The sequence below is a fragment of the Leucoraja erinacea genome, unplaced genomic scaffold (genome assembly GCF_028641065.1).
Source record: "Leucoraja erinacea ecotype New England unplaced genomic scaffold, Leri_hhj_1 Leri_539S, whole genome shotgun sequence".
Lineage (NCBI taxonomy): Eukaryota > Metazoa > Chordata > Chondrichthyes > Rajiformes > Rajidae > Leucoraja > Leucoraja erinaceus.
Genome location: NW_026576442.1, coordinates 65180 through 79104, shown reverse-complemented (window position 1 = coordinate 79104; position 13925 = coordinate 65180). Strand labels below are relative to the sequence as shown.

Below are 13925 nucleotides of genomic sequence, written 5' to 3'. Positions count from 1 at the left end.
CGGCACGGCTCGGCCAGCCCGGGAAGGCGACGAGATGGGTCGGGTGCGGTGCAGCGGCCATGCTGGGAAAGCCCCGGTCCCGCGGTGATGCCCGGTAGGTCGGGTCCGGCGGCGATGCCCGGTAGGTCGGGTCCAGCGGCGTTATTGGGGGGGCCCAGTGCGACGGCGACGTTGGGTAGGCCCGGTGCGGCGATGAGGCTAGGTTGTCCCAGAGGGCGGCGAGGGTCGGAGGAATCGGCGGGGAGAAGAAAGTCCGAGTTACCGAAGCGGCGAGGCTGGGCGTCATCGGTCGGCAGGTGAGGGTCGGCGGCAGCATCAACGTGGAGGTCGGTGAAGGCGGCGTCCTGGTGAGTATTGAAGGCGCTCCTCGTGGCCAAGATGGCGGGTGTCGCGGGACTCGGGCAGGCGATGCAGGGCAGAGTTGGGGCCCGGAGTCTGCGGGTGTTGCGGGCCGTCGGGAGCAGCCTGGAGGCGGGATAATTTGTGGTCCTTGGTGGAGTTCAGATGGGCCAGGAATTGTTGATTGAAGAGGTGGATCTTCCGGCGGATAAAATATAATTGGGGTCCGTTGCAGGTCTGGGTTAGTGAGGCCTGAAGTTCAGGGAGTGTTGATGTGAGGTCCTGCTGGTGCCGGCGCATCGCGGCCAGGGTGGACCTCAGTGCCCGGTTGGAGAATTGCTGGGTGTGCCAGTGGATGGCCAGTCGGTACCGATGGTCCGGTTGGGGTCCGAACTGGGAGGTAGGGAACTGGAGCTGGAAGCCATGGGGTATGAGATGGAGGCGCAGGCAGGCCCCGAGGAAGCAGATGTGGCTGTGGTATCGAGTCTGGGTAAGAATGTGGTCGTACAGTTGGCACATTGTGGCAGCAGTGAAAGTGAATATCTGAGGATCAAATGGATGCTATGATGATTAGCAAAAATGCTTTGAAAAGCTTTCAGGAATCAGTGTTTCAATGCTCAGTGGCCAGACTGCATGAGTGGAATGGTCTGCAGGTCAGTGAGCACACACAGTGTGCAAATCAGTGCTGTGGGTGTGGAGGGTTGAAATGACGTGCTGTGGGAGACTGCTTAAAGATAACATAAGCTATTAAGAGCAAGGGGATACTCTGATATTTCAAAATGGCGCAGACCAGTCCATCTTTCCACGTGGCTCCACCACCCAATCTAAAGCTCAAAGAGAACAGGGTGGAAGTGGAAATTGTTTAAACATATGTATGAAAATTATGCAGTGATAACAGAACTGGATATGAAGGGGAAACAGTATCAAAAAGCAGTGTTCCTGCATACTGTTGGACCGGAAGGACTGCGAACCTTCAATACCCTGACATTTGAAACGGTATCAGATGAGACGGATGTGAAAGTCATTGACAAGATATCTACCATCATCATAGGAGAGATGAATGAAACGTATAAAAGATTTGTTTTCAATAAACGAGGCCAGAAACCAGGGGAAAGCATTGAATCGTATGTTGCAGAGCTGAAGGCGCTTGCTAAGACTTGCAACTTCTGTGATTGCGTGAAAGACAGCTAAATTTGGGATTGCATCGTCATTGGCATTGCAGACCAGTCAACTTGGAAGACACTCCTTCAGAAGAGGAATCTGACTGCAGGAGACTGTGGACATATGTAGATCCTTGGAGGTAACAGCGACAAGAATGCAGGTCATTGGCGAAGAGCCGACAATACACAAGGTGGAACGATTCAAACCGAGGGAAAAGAAGGTTGATTTTCCTTCGCAGAGGCCCGGGGAGCCGTTGGTGAGAGGAGGACGTACCTGGAGCTGTGAGTATAAAAACAGCGCGGGTTTGCTTCTACAGAGGCCCGGGGAGCTGTTGGTGAGAGGAGGACGTACCTGGAGCTGTGAGTATAAAAACAGCGCGGGGCTTGCTTCTACAGAGGCCCGGGGAGCCGTTGGTGAGAGGAGGAGTTACCTGGAGCTGTGAGTTACCCAAATCTGCAACGTTCCATCTCACTTCCAGAGAAGGATTCTGATTCTGGTGGAAGCCTCTGATTGGTGGAAGAGGACCAGAGGAAGCAGCTGATTGGCTTGTATCCCGGGTAAGGCTTTATTGTATTTGGATAAGGGGGAGAATGAGGGCCAGGGCAGTTTACTGTTCTGGATGTCAGATGTGGGAGGTCATGGAGTCGGAGTGCCCTCCAGACGTCCACATCTGCGCAAGGTGCGTCGAGATGGGGCTCCTAAGGGACCGTGTCAGGAACCTGGAACAGCAACTCGATGACCTCTGTCTGCTCAGGGAGAGCGAGGAGGTCATAGAAAGGAGTTACAGGGAGGTGGTCACTCCAAGACCACGGGAGACAGAAAACTGGGTCACAGTTAGGAAGGGCAACGGGCAGAGGCAGGGACTGGTGAGTACCCCGGTGGCTGTACACCTTGAAAATAAGTACTCATGCTTGAGTAAGGGTGGGGGAGACAGCCTACCTGGGGGCAGCAACAGCGGCCGGGCCTCTGGCACAAAGACCGGTCCGGTTGCTCAGAAGGGTAAGGAAAAGAAGGGGAGGGCAATTGTAATAGGGGACTCTATAGTCAGGGGGTCGGATAGGCGATTCTGTGGACGCAGACAGGAGACCCGGATGGTAGTTTGCCTCCCTGGTGCCAGGGTCAGGGATGTGTCTGAACGTGTCCAAGAAATCCTGAAATGGGAGGGAGAGGAGCCTGAGGTTGTGGTGCATATAGGTACCAACGACATAGGTAAAAAAAGAGAAGAGGTCCTGAAAGAAGAATTTAGGGAGTTAGGTAGAGAGTTAAGGAGAAGGACTGGAAAGGTAACAATCTCAGGATTACTGCCTGTGCCACGCGACAGTGAGAGTAGGAATGGAGCGAGGTGGAGGATAAATGCGTGGATGAGGGACTGGTGCAGTGGGTATGGATTCAAGTTTCTGGATCATTGGGACCTCTTTTGGGGAAGGTGCGACCTGTACAGAAAGGACGGGTTGCACTTGAACTCAAGGGGGACCAATATCCTGGCGGGGAGATTTGCAAAGGCTACTGGGGAGACTTTAAACTAGTATGGTTGGGGGGAGGGACTCAAATTGGGAAAGCTAGCAGTCAGTGTGTGAAGCAGGGGGCAGAGAATGGTAGCACTCTGACCCAAAATGTAGGGGAGAGAGAAGAAAAAGAAAATAATCAGAGAATAAGAGAGGGTGGGTTTCTTAAATGTGTATATTTTAATGCTAGGAGCATTGTAAGAAAAGTGGATGAACTTAGAGCCTAGATTGACACCTGGAAGTATGATGTTGTGGCGATCAGTGAAACATGGCTGCAGGAGGGCTGTGATTGGAAACTAAATATTCCAGGATTTCGTTGCTTCAGGTGTGATAGAATTGGAGAGGCAAGAGGTGGAGGTGTTGCATTGCTTATCAGGGAAGATATTACAGCAGTGCTTTGGCAGGATAGATTAGAGGGCTCATCTAGGGAGGCTATTTGGGTGGAACTGAGAAATGGGAAAGGGGTAGCAACACTTATAGGGGTGTATTATAGACCGCCAAATGGGGAGCGAGAATTGGAAGAGCAAATATGTAAGGAGATTGCAGATATTAGTAGTAAGCACAAGGCAGTGATTGTGGGAGATTTCAATTTTCCACACATAGACTGGGAAACACATTCTGTAAATGGGCTGGATGGGTTGGAGTTTGTAAAATGTGTGCAGGATAGTTTTTTGCAACAATACATAGAAGTACCTACTAGAGAAGGGGCGGTACTGGACCTCCTGTTAGGAAATGAGATGGGTCAGGTGGCAGAGGTATGCGTTGGGGAACAGTTCGGGTCCAGTGATCACAATACCATTAGTTTCAATATAATTATGGAGAGGGACAAAACTGGACCTAGGGTTGAGATTTTTGATTGGAGAAAGGCTAACTTTGAGGAGATGCGAAAGGATTTAAAAGGAGTAAATTGGGACAGTTTGTTTTATGGGAAAGATGTGGAAGAGAAATGGAGTACATTTAAAGGTGAAATTTTAAGAGTACAGAATCTTTATGTCCCTGTTCGGTTGAAAGGAAATCGTAAAAATTGTAAAGAGCCATGGTTTTCAAGGGAAATTGGACACTTGGTTCGGAAAAAGAGGGAGATCTACAATAATTATAGGCAGCATGGAGTAAATGAGGTGCTTGAGGAGTATAAAGAATGTAAAAAGAATCTTAAGAAAGAAATTAGAAAAGCTAAAAGAAGATATGAGGTTGCTTTGGCAAGTAAGGTAAAAGTAAATCCGAAGGGTTTCTACCGCTATATTAATAGCAAAAGGATAACAAGGGATAAAATTGGTCCATTAGAGAGTCAGAGTGGACAACTATCTGCAGAGCCAAAAGAGATGGGGGAGATATTGAACAGTTTCTTTTCTTCGGTATTCACCAAGGAGAAGGATATTGAATTATGTGAGGTAAGGGAAACAAGTAGAGTAGCTATGGAAACTATGAGGATCAAAGAAGAGGAAGTACTGACACTTTTGAGAAATATAAAAGTGGATAAGTCTCCAGGTCCGGACAGGATATTCCCTAGGACATTGAGGGAAGTTAGTGTAGAAATAGCAGGGGCTATGGCAGAAATATTCAAATGTCATTAGAAACGGGAATAGTGCCGGAGGATTGGCGTACTGCGCATGTTGTTCCATTGTTTAAAAAGGGGTCTAAGAGTAAACCTAGCAATTATAGACCTGTTAGTTTGACGTCAGTGGTGGGCAAATTAATGGAAAGAATACTTAGAGATAATATATATATAAGCATCTGGATAAACAGGGTCTGATTAGGAACAGTCAACATGGATTTGTGCCTGGAAGGTCATGTTTAACTAATCTTCTTGAATTTTTTGAAGATGTTACTCGGGAAATTGATGAGGGTAAAGCAGTGGATGTTGTGTATATGGACTTCAGTAAGGCCTTTGACAAGGTTCCTCATGGAAGGTTGGTTAAGAAGGTTCAATGGTTGGGTATTAATGGTGGAGTAGCAAGATGGATTCAACAGTGGCTGAATGGGAGATGCCAGAGAGTAATGGTGGATGGTTGTTTGTCAGGTTGGAGGCCAGTGACGAGTGGAGTGCCACAGGGATATATGTTGGGTCCACTGTTGTTTGTCATGTACATCAATGATCTGGATGATGGTGTGGTAAATTGGATTAGTAAGTATGCAGATGATACTAAGATAGGTGGGGTTGCGGGTAATAAAGTAGAGTTTCAAAGTCTACAGAGAGATTTATGCCAGTTGGAAGAGTGGGCTGAAAGATGGCAGATGGAGTTTAATGCTGATAAGTGTGAGGTGCTACATCTTGGCAGGACAAATCAAAATAGGACGTACATGGTAAATGGTAGGGAATTGAAGAATGTAGGTGAACAGAGGGATCTGAGAATAACTGTGCACAGTTCCCTGAAAGTGGAATCTCATATAGATAGGGTGGTAAAGAAAGCTTATGGTGTGCTGGCCTTTTTTAATCAGAGCATTGAGTATAGAAGTTGGGATGTAATGTTAAAATTGTACAAGGCATTGGTGAGGCCAATTCTGGAGTATGGTGTACAATTTTGGTCGCCTAATTATAGGAAGGATGTCAACAAAATAGAGAGAGTACAGAGGAGATTTACTAGAATGTTGCCTGGGTTTCAGCAACTAAGTTACAGAGAAAGGTTGAACAATTTAGGGCTTTATTCTTTAGAGCGCAGAAGGTTAAGGGGGGACTTGATAGAGGTTTTTTTAAATGATGAGAGGGATAGACAGAGTTGACGTGGAAAAGCTTTTCCCACTGAGAGTAGGGCAGATTCAAACAAGGGGACATGACTTGAGAATTAAGGGACTGAAGTTTAGGGGTAACATGAGGGGGAACTTCTTTACTCAGAGAGTGGTGGCTGTGTGGAATGAGCTTCCAGTGAAGGTGGTGGAGGCAGGTTCGTTTTTATCATTTAAAAATAAATTGGATAGTTATATGGATGGGAAGAGAATGGAGGGTTATGGTCTGAGCGCAGGTATATGGGACTAGGGGAGATTATGTTTTCGGCACGGACTAGAAGAGTCGAGATGGCCTGTTTCCGTGCTGTAATTGTTATATGGTTATTATATGGTTATATGGACTAGCCAAGTGCAAGTTCTGTGCAAGGATGCACAAGCGCAGGATGGAGGAATGCCCAGCGTATGGGAAGGATTGCAACAGATGCAGACGACAAAACCATTTCGCCTGCTGCTGCAATCAGAGGAAGGAGACACGCTGAAACGGGGTCTGCACAAGCTCGTAGAGTCATCTGACACACCGTCCATTTCCGACACAGTCGGTGAGGTGCATTGAGGTTAATGCAGCTGGAAACAATTCCTCTACAGGCCTATTCGCTGAGATGCAGGTCGGCCCAGAAGCCATCAAGGTTCAGATTGACATTGGTGCCAGTGTTAATGTGATTCCCAAGGATCTTGTACCCATGAAAGAGGACATTAGACGAGACAAAATCGTCTTAAAGATGTACAACGGATCCAACCTGCTGGTGGAAGGTAGGACGAAAGTCATACTCTGGAACAAGACTAACAACAAGAAGTACCATGTTCACTTCATAGCGGTAGAGGAAAGCTGGCTCACACCGCTCCCGAGCGGCAAAGCTACACAACAGATGAATCTCATTATGGTTCACTATGAGAATTTCAAGAGCCTGAATGCTGTTAGTGAGGCTGAATCATTACTCAAGAGCTACAAAGATGTCTTTGACAACGAAAGACCGGGGATGACTGCCAGCCAAGTTTAAGTTAGTAATGCAGTCGGAGAGTGTAACCCCATCACAGTGTTCTGTAAAGCCGGTACATGTAACCATGAAAGGGAAGGTCATGAATGGTCTCATGAAACTGGTTGAGCAGGACATCTTGACTAAAGTCAAGGAACCAACTGAGTGGTGTAGCAGGCTGGTCGTTATGGAGAAAAAGGACAGCACAGAGTTGAGGTTCTGCATAGATCCTAGACCCCTCAACAGACTCCTCAAAAGAGAGATCCACAGACTACCAGTGAAAGAGGACACACTCCCTGAGCTGTCCAAGGTGAAGATCTTCTCCAAATTCGATCTGAATTTGAGACTATGGACCAATCCGAATACTGGGTGGGGGGGTGATTGGCAATCACCGAGGTACATTGTTGAGTAGTGTGACGGCCTCGGGCTCGATCTTTGGCTTGAGCCATCATGACAGAGTCGGCGTGTCAACGGGCTGTCGGCCCGCAGGTGCATAGAGGGCGTATGCAGCGTCTCGACGTCGTAAGCCCGTCCGGCAGGCCCACTCGACATCACGTCCGCACGCCCACTATACCCTCCCCGCCCTCCCCGTACTCGGGGTCTGCAGCGCCGAGGATGTAGGGCCTCACAGTCTCTGATGGTGCCGCTTTCACAGACTTAACCGTGAGCGGCCCCTGCATTTAGCCAGGGCTCCGGGAACTCGGCATCTGATGGGGACGAGGAGTGTGTGTTCCAGAGGGAAGGCAGGGACAACATGGAAAGGCAGCAGCAGAGTGGCTCCGTTAATGGATTAATTCCACAGTGAGTTCATTTTGGTAACAAACCCCCCCCCCCCTCTCTCTCCCCCCCCCCCCCCCTTCTCCCCCCCTCCCCCCTCCACTCCTCCGCCCTCCTTTCCCCCCCACTCACCCTAACTCTCCCCCTCCCTGCTCCCCCCCTCTCTGTTCCCCCCCCTCTCTGTGTCCCCACCCCCCCCTCCCTCTCTCCCCCCCCTCCCTTTATCTATTAAAAAACTCTGTGTGTGTGTGTGTGTGTGTGTGTGGGGTGGGGGGGGGGGCTATTTTGCATGTGAAACGTATCTCCTCGAAACCCAGGAGCAAAGACGCGGAAATTGTTCCCAAAACATCAAAAGATGTAAAAATCAAACTGCTGCATGAGTCACGGTTACACAAAAAAGCTGGAGAAACTCAGCGGGTGCAGCAGCATCTATGGAGCGAAGGAAATAGGCAACGTTTCGGGCCGAAACCCTTCTTCAGACTGATCGGGGGCGGGGGTGGGCGGGGACAAGAAAGGGAAAAGGAGGAGGAGCCCGAAGGCTGGGGGATGGGAGGAGACAGCAGGGGGGCTGAGGAAGGGGAGGAGACAGCAAGGACTAACAAAATTGGGAGAATTCGATGTTCATGCCCCCAGGATGCAGACTCCCCAAACGGAATATGAGGTGCTGTTCCTCCAATTTCCGGTGCTGCTCGCTGTGGCCATGGAGGAGACCCAGGACAGAGAGGTCGGAGGCGGAGTGGGAGGGGGAGTTGAAGTGCTGAGCCACCGGGAGGTCAGCTTGGTTATTGCGGACCGAGCGGAGGTGTTCGGCGAAACGATCGCCCAACCTCCGCTTGGTCTCACCGATATAGATCTGCTGACATCTAGAGCAGCGGACGCAATAGATGAGGTTGGAAGAGATGCAGGTAAACCTCTGTCGCACCTGGAACGATTGCTTGGGTCCTTGAACGGAGTCGAGGGGGGAGGTAAAGGGACAAGTGTAAATGCTGCATGAGTCACTGTGTCACCTCACAGATGTCCAATCACAATGGATCTCATTTACATATGCCTTCACAATGGGACAGGTGTGGGAGATTGGAACCTTCACGTGGTCCCACTAAAATCAAAATGATGCTTGAGTCACAGTGCCATCTCGCAGAGATCACTATGCGACAGGGGTGGGAGATTTATCCCCCTCCCTCCCTCCCACCCCCGTGCCTTTCCCCCACTCCCCCTTCTCTCTCTCTCCCCCCCTTCCTCTCTCTCTCCCCTTTCTCTCTCCCTCTTCTCTCTCCCCCCCTCCCCCTCCACTCTCTCCCTCTCATCTCTCTCTCCCCATCCACTCTCTTTCCACCTCTCCCCCCTCTCTCCTCCTCTTCCCCTCTTCTCCCACCTCCCCCTCTTCCCCTCTCCTCTCCTCTCCCCTCCTCCACCCCTCTCTACCACCCTCACCCACCCTTTCCCCCTCTACCACCCCTTTCCCCTACCCCTGACTCCCCTTCCCCCTCCCTCTCTCTCGCCCCTCCCCCATCCTGATTCTCCTCTCTCTCCCTTCCCCCTCCACTCTCCTCCCCTCCCCACTCCCTCCCCATCTCCCTCTCCCATCCGCCCCCACCCTCCCCCCTCACCCATCCTCTCCTCCACCCTCCTCTCCCTCTGTCTCTTGCCCTTCTGTCTCTGCCCCTCTCTCTCTCCCCATTCTCTCTCTGCACTCACTCTCTACCCCCGCCCCTCTCTATACATGCCTGCTAGTTGGGGGCTATGCGTCAGTGGATAGGGCGGTTATGGGGTAAAAGGAGCACATTAATAATATTAATATAATATCAAGGGGGGAGTTAGTGTGTGTGATGCCACATGCCGCCCCCACCCCCCCCCCCACCCCCCCATGTAACCACACGTTGGGGGAACAGACCTGTAGATGGTTTATGCATGCAACCTATAATGTAGCTACCTCAACACCACTAACCACGCCCAGCCATATCAGTATAACTGTGATGTCCTCCCCTTGTTCCTCCCTTTGGTTCCAGTACATCTGAAGACTAGATGCAGTCAGTACTGGGACGTGAGTGACATGTGCTTTAATAAAAGACTCAGTAAAGATAGTAAGATTAAACGAGAACTTACCAGTTTGAAGTTTGATCTGTATTTTATGAGGAGGATCGTTGAGGGAATACGTGAAGAACCCGCTTCCAACGCATGCGTGTCATTCTTCAAAGCAGCGGTGTGAGGTCACAGGAACCAGTTTTTGATATGATCATAAGAGGGTGGGAGCGGAGGGCACGTATTCCCTCAACGTTCCTCCTCATAAAATACAGATCAAACTTCAAACTGGTAAGTTCTCGTTTAATCTTACTATTTTACTTCGGAATCACGTGAGTGACTTCGTGAAGATTTCAAAGCTCTGTGACCTCATGCCGTGGAACGAGTCCATGCTTCACAACTGCCTTGGGTATTGGGAGAGAGCATCATTAGTAATTTTAAAACACACTTATACAAAGAGTTGTGTGGTATAACGAAAAAATATATAAATTTTTTACATTGAGAATCATAGCCCTGTAACCTTTCGGGCAAATTATATTGTTGAACGTAAAATGGTTTCTGAATACAATGATGGCTCCAAAAAATAACTGGTTTATTATAAAACCTTTGGAAAAACCTTTTGGATGACCATCCTGCCATTCTGAGGATTTGGTCTGTGGGTACCTCTAGAATTTTTGCTGCGGATGTTGCTGCAGCCCTGGTGGAATGAGAGTTAAAAACATTAGTGTCTATTCCTGCCATCTTTAGGACATATTTGAGCCACCTTGATATAGTTTGGGTCGTGACCCTTTCATGCGGTTTCTTGTAAGAGATAAACAACGCCATTCTCTGACCTCGAATGCTCTTAGTATATTCTATGTATTGTTGGATGTGTCTTGCTATACACAGTCGTTCGTCATATGGGTATACCATAAATTCAAACACTTGACCCGATGAACCTGGTCTGTTCTCTTTTATTAAATCCTGTATGACAAACACCAGTTTCTCGGGTGAGATTATCAGGGAGTCCAGGCTCAGTTTGCTTAATGGCTGGACTCGTAGTGCGGTAAATAACACCATGAGCATAACCATCTTCATGGTCCGTTACTGAAGTGATAATGCTGTTATGGGCTACCAGCTCCTCAGCATGTGTAGAACGACACCCACGTCCCAGATTTCGGAGTACCTGGTTTTCTTACCAGGGAGTGCGTTCCCACCGTGTGCCGCTCCGTTCCTTGTGATAGGTAATTGGAGAGTGCACTTCTGGCACTATTGATGGCACTGTAGCTCCATCGATTATCATAATGGAGGCTTGTTAAAATTCCAATACGGCCAGAATGTTCTTGGCCTTTTGGTCGAGGTTGTTGTCCAAGCAGTATATGCCCCATTTCTTGATGTGTCCAAGGTACTGCTTCCGTGTTGACAGTCTTAGTGCAGATGAGATGAGATTCATCGTCCTGTCTGACAGCCCCATGCCGTGTAGTGGGTCTTTTAGTCAAGAGTCAAGAGTCAAGAGAGTCAAGAGTCAATCAAGAGTCAAGAGTCAATTTAATTGTCATTTGGACCCCTGGAGGTCCAAACGAAATGCCGTTTCTGCAGCCATACATAACACACAAATAGACCCCAGACACAACATAATTACATTTAACATAAACATCCATCACATAACTGTGATGGAGGCCAAAAAAAAACTTATCTCTCCACTGCACTCTCCCCCCCCCCGATGTCAGAGTCAAAGTCGAAGCCCCCGGCTGGCGATGGCGATTGTCCCGCGGCCATTGAAGCCACGCCGGGTGGTGCGAGGTCGCACACCGGGTCTTGGTGTTGGAGCCCCCGGTGTGAGCTCGCCACGTTTTAGACTCTACAAATCAATAAATCCATAGTCTTATGGCATGGATGACTGCCCCCAGTCACTGGATGAATTAATAAATATGGCTATGTTCATGAGGGAACATGGTTCTAACACCATCCCCTGTATGACCGAATACCATGATTTAGTAGGCCAGTCGGGTACTCTGAGAATTCCAGATGCCGAGTCTAGTTGAATGTTCCCTAGTACCCCATTGATGGGGCAGAACGGGGGAAATATATCACCCTATGGCTTTGTTTACATAACAATGCCAAGCTGGTTTTAGAATTTTAGTAAATAATATTGGGGCTGATGTTTGCCCCTCTTTTGAGTGAATGCCTGCCATATAGAAAAACCCAGCTGACACCAAGTCTTATCAGTAATAAGAGTATCCATCTTAAAATGAATATCTTGAACGAATGTGTTTAGGGTTGAAAAGTCAATGATAATCCTGCAACCCCCATCTATTTTATTTTTAATAAATATGTTTGATACAAATTCTAATGTTCCATGAAAAGTATGCTCAATCACACCTTTTGTGTACAATTTTTGTAGCACCATGTGGGCTTTAGATTGTTTGGTTTATGTAAGGACAAAATGCCATTCTGGTGTATGTTGTACTGGGGTTATTGGGATGAGTAAATCCTATCAGATAACCCTGAATACTGCTGAGATTATATGAATCTGTAGTGATTATATACCATACATAACTGTAGTGTTGCAACCTCCCCTCCCCCACCATCGTGGGTCCCTTTTTAACAGAAGAAACCACACCCACCTACCTCCATGGTTACCAGTGGTTGTGTTATTTCCTTGGTTTTTTGAAAAGGGGGTTCTGGTTTGATATCTCTTGTTCGGGGTTGTGTGGGAGGTTGAGGCTTCCGCATCTTCCAGGGTGGCCGTCCCTGGCCATACCCTAACAAGGATACTGCGGGTTATATTGATTTCTGGCACTGCCACTGGTATGAGCCACATTTTTTATGGCCTTGCATGTGGCTGGTATCGTGCTCCAAAATAGGCCCTACGCTGGCCTTGATGAGCCTCAGTGTCTTGCTTCGTCCACCCACGGTTCTTTGTTTGCAAATGGTAGCATTTTAGGGTCCCAGTGCTGGCTGAATGGCAGCCTTCCACATGTAGTTCAGCTCATATTGCATATTACTAAACAGAGCTAGTGCGTCTTGATGGTCTTTGGTTACCTCCGTTTAGTCCAGGGTGCGGGTGTATGCTATGATCCCTTCCGTCAATCCCTTTAAGGTTTTCTGGATCTTGAGGTCCTGGTTCCTGATGTTCGTCCCCATATGCTGCCAAATGCATTGGTTTACACTGGGCACCTGTAATGCCTCACCGTTGCCAGGTGGCAGATGTCTGGCCAGTCTCTGTAAATATTTCTTGTTGGCATTTGTGGCCAGACATATAGTAATACTATTGCCATCCTGGATCCAAGTCTACCCATGTTTGACTTGGTTAAAGTAATCAGCCACCATGTCCAGCAGAGTCCCTGCTGTGTTAGGATCATGGGACGCTGTATTACCAGGCTCTGGCCCATCAGGGTCCTGCCTACTCTTTTTTTATAGAGTTAGAGATCTCTAGGGTCCCGCACGGGGTACCCATGTGGGGCTTACCTCCTGCCCACTTGTCTTTTGTTCTGCGGACCCCTCTTGCAGGTCAGCCCAGAACTGACCCGCAGTGCTCCCCTCTGATGGGGTAGAAGCATTGTGCAGCCCTCTAAAAGGTACTGCTGTGGGTTTATCACGTTGGAGGAAGGCTCCATACACCACTTCTTCCTCCTCCAGCGCTCTCGGGCGCTGGTCGCCGGCGGTTATGCAAAGTCGGACCCTTCTGAGTCCACTACCTTGTTTGATTTGTGTCTAGCCTTACCGCTCGGCCGCATGGATCTGGCTGGTGCGGGGCCGACATCGGGGACAGCTGATCCCACTACGGTTGATCCAAGTGCCGCTGGCTGCTGCTGGCTGCCCGCTGCTCCACGGTCCTCCTTCTCCAGCTTTGTCCTTCCTTCCGTGGAGTGGATATGGCCGGTGTGGAGGACATCTGGCACAGCTGATTCCATCTAGCCCATTTCTTTAACCCGGCTCCAACGCTCTCAGCGCTCCTGGCTGCTCCTTTATCTCAGACCCCTGGGACCGACCCCCGTACTGACGGTACTGGTCCCTCGTGGTCGTTGCAGCCGGTCAACCCCACTCTAATGCCCTCAGTTCTGGGCACTCCTGCTTATATGGTCCTTAGATAAGGGACGTATCAGATATTAAAACTGATAATAAACAGCTACTATAGTTGATCTTAGCCAAAAGGCCAAGAAGCGATCTCTGTAACTAAAAAACCCGCTGGGACCGACCCCGGTACTCACATTACTGGTCCATCACGGTCAATTGCAGCCAGTCAACTGCACTGCAATGTCCTTGGCCTCGGCGCTGGCCGTTAGCTCTGCTTCAAGCCAGACTCGCTTCCAAAGCGAGACTGGCATACTGCCCCAGAAATGAATTCCCCCCCCCCCCCCCCCCCCCTCTTGCGGGAGCGAAGTCGGGCATAGGTGTTTTCCCCTCCGGGAATCGACGTGCCGTTGCTGCTCCTGCCGCTGCC

General features: G+C 49.2%; 1 pseudogene; it reads right to left on the bottom strand.

The window, feature by feature from the left end:
* Positions 1-13544: 13544 nt before the first annotated feature.
* LOC129694087 (U2 spliceosomal RNA) lies at positions 13545-13649 on the bottom strand (annotated as a pseudogene).
* Positions 13650-13925: the final 276 nt, after the last annotated feature.